The 2,891-nt window shown below is 40.9% G+C and overlaps 1 pseudogene; it reads left to right on the top strand.

Annotated features, from left to right (window-relative positions):
• Positions 1-215: 215 nt before the first annotated feature.
• LOC101104942 (olfactory receptor 8B3-like) lies at positions 216-1,315 on the top strand (annotated as a pseudogene).
• The last annotated feature ends 1,576 nt before the right edge of the window (positions 1,316-2,891 follow it).

Below are 2,891 nucleotides of genomic sequence, written 5' to 3'. Positions count from 1 at the left end.
CACTGAATCTTTTCCCTGTGGAACTTGCCCATTAGTGTTTTTGATACACATCTTTAAAAATTCCTTCAGCATTTATACAGAAGAGAAAACAAAGGCACAGAGAGGTGGGCTGCGGTTCCTTCTCGCATTCTGGGTCTCAGCCTTATTAGAGTGGGATTGGGTGGAGAGAGCGGGGTACTCATTTTAATGTTACCCTCTGTCCTGTTCCCACAGGTATGTCCTAGGGAAGAATGGCCCCAGGGAACGAATCTTCAGTGACTGAGTTTATCCTGTTGGGTTTAACACAGCAGCCAGAACTCCAGCTGCCTCTCTTCTTCATTTTCTTAGCAATTTATGTGGTCACTGTGGCGGGGAATGTTGGCTTGATTATTCTTATTGGTCTGAACCCTCACCTGCACACTCCCATGTACTACTTTCTCTTCAACCTTTCCTTCATTGATCTCTGCCACTCCTCTGTCATTACTCCTAAAATGCTGATGAGTTTTGTAAGCCAGAACATCATCCCTTATGCAGAGTGCATGACTCAGCTCTGCTTCTTCTCCTTCTTTGTTATTGATGAGTGCTGTATTTTGACGTCAATGGCCTATGACCGATACGTGGCCATCTGTAAGCCCCTGCTGTACAAGGTCTCCATGTCCCATCAGGTCTGCCTCATGCTGACGGTGGGTGTATACGCGATGGGGCTTGTGGGTGCCATGGCCCACACTGGGTGCATGCTGCGACTCTCCTTCTGTGATGGAAACATCATCAATCACTACATGTGTGACATTCCTCCTCTCCTCCAGCTCTCCTGCACAAGCACCTCCATCAATGAGCTGGTGGTTTTCATTGTGGTGGGTGTCAATGTCATAGTGCCCAGTGTCACCATCTCTGTGTCTTACACCTTGATTCTCTCCAACATCCTCCACATCCGTTCTGCAGAGGGTAGGTCCAAAGCCTTCAGTACCTGCAGCTCCCATATAATCGTGGTTTCTCTTTTCTTTGGATCATCTGCATTCATGTATCTCAAGCCTTTTCCTGCTGGGTCTCTGGATGAAGATAAAGTGTCCACAGTCTTTTACACCATTGTGGGGCCAATGGTGAATCCTTTCATCTACAGTTTGAGGAACAAAGATGTCCAAGTTGCACTGAGTAAGACTTTGAGGAAAAGGGTGTTCTAAGTGGAATTTTTTGTACTATTTGTTATTACTGTTTTTTTTTTTTACTAATAATTAATAGTATTTGTTACCAATAATTAGTACTATTTGTTACTAGTAATTGTTTCAAATATTACTCTTTCCCTCCCCTGTGAGTGCTAAGGTGGTTCTTTCTCAAATCTTCATTGTGTTTTGAAGGTAAAATCTAAGAAAGTGTGGCAGTCCCCTAAAACTGTGTCTCCTATGGTGTGCTGCAAGTCTTTGGGGTTTCAAAGAGTCAGATATGACTTAGGGACTGAATAACAATGAATCTTGATATATATTTAATAGAGACATGCTATCTCTGACTCTAATCTAGCATCATAGGATTCATGGTAGACTTTCCCTTTTGTGTATCTGTGAATTCTTTCTTTGATGGTGTCTCCTACTTATTTGACTGTACACTGGAAGGAGAAAAGGGGGAAAAGAAAACTGTACACAAGCACTGTACTCCAGATGGTAAATGTGATTCTCACACTGGTATTGACTTGCAATTCTATCACGTGTGTACTGGGATTGAATGAATGATAATAAATTTAGATAATAGAAATTTTGTTATAACCAAATGCCTTTTCCTGACTAATTTGCTTATGACTGGTAATGATGCTATACACTCTCATAAAGTGTAGTGGAAGGGCATCCCTTGCTTTCCCCTTGTCTTTGACCGGTTATTAAATACCTGCTAAAAATCTGGATGTCTCAGTCTTTATTCTTAGAGAAGGAAGAATGAGAGCCTTAACTCAGATTGGCTTAAAGAGGATTCAGAGAAGAACCAGCTTCATCTGTGATTTCTAGCCTCTGCCCCTGAAACATTTTTTATAAATAAAACAGATTTACCTTTGTATAAATACAAGAATAGAGTAATATTTAAATTACTACTGAAGGTGGAATAAACTTAAATTGTAAAAAATGGAATGCTACTCAATAGTAAAGGAAATGGCTATTGATACATGCAACAAATGGGATGAACATTAAAGGCATCATAACTAGTGAAAAAAGCCAGTCTCAGAGATTGCATATTGTTTGATTTCATTTATTATCTGCCAAACGACTTGACTATTGAGGTGGAGATGAAAGAAATGGAGATGGAGAAAACAGAGATGAAGGTGGAAGGGGATGGGTGTGACTATAAAAGAGTTGTATAAAAATTTCTAAAGGTAGTGAAACAGTTCTGTATCCAGTCATGGTGTTGCTACATGAACATATACAAAGGATCAAATTGCATAGATCTACACACATGTACACACACACAATGCAAACACTCAGTGCATATAAAACTGCTAAAATCTCACTGTCTGTAGTCCTGAAGTCTTGTTACCATTACTAAACCAATGTCCATTTTCTGGTTTTACTGTTACACAGCAATTGTGAAAAATGTCATCATGAAGGAAGCTAAATGGAGTTCAAGGGACTCTACATTATTTTAGCAACTCCCTGTGAATCTATACTTATTTCAAAATAAATGTTAGCTGCAATCTCAGAAGCACAAAGAGAAGTTAATACATTATCTGCTGCTGCTGCTAAGTCGCTTCAGTCGTGTCTGACTGTGTGACCCCATAGATGGCAGCCCATCAGGCTCCCCCGTCCCTGGGATCCTCCAGGCAAGAACACTGGAGTGGATTGCCATTTCCTTCTCCAATGCATGAAAGTGAAAAGTGAAAGTGAAGTTGCTCAGTTGTGTCCGACTCTTCACGACCCCATGGACTGCAGCCCACC

The sequence above is a fragment of the Ovis aries genome, chromosome 21 (assembly GCF_016772045.2).
Source record: "Ovis aries strain OAR_USU_Benz2616 breed Rambouillet chromosome 21, ARS-UI_Ramb_v3.0, whole genome shotgun sequence".
NCBI lineage: Eukaryota > Metazoa > Chordata > Mammalia > Artiodactyla > Bovidae > Ovis > Ovis aries.
The sequence above is the reverse complement of the archived record's forward strand: the minus strand, read 5'-3'. Positions and strand labels throughout refer to the sequence as shown.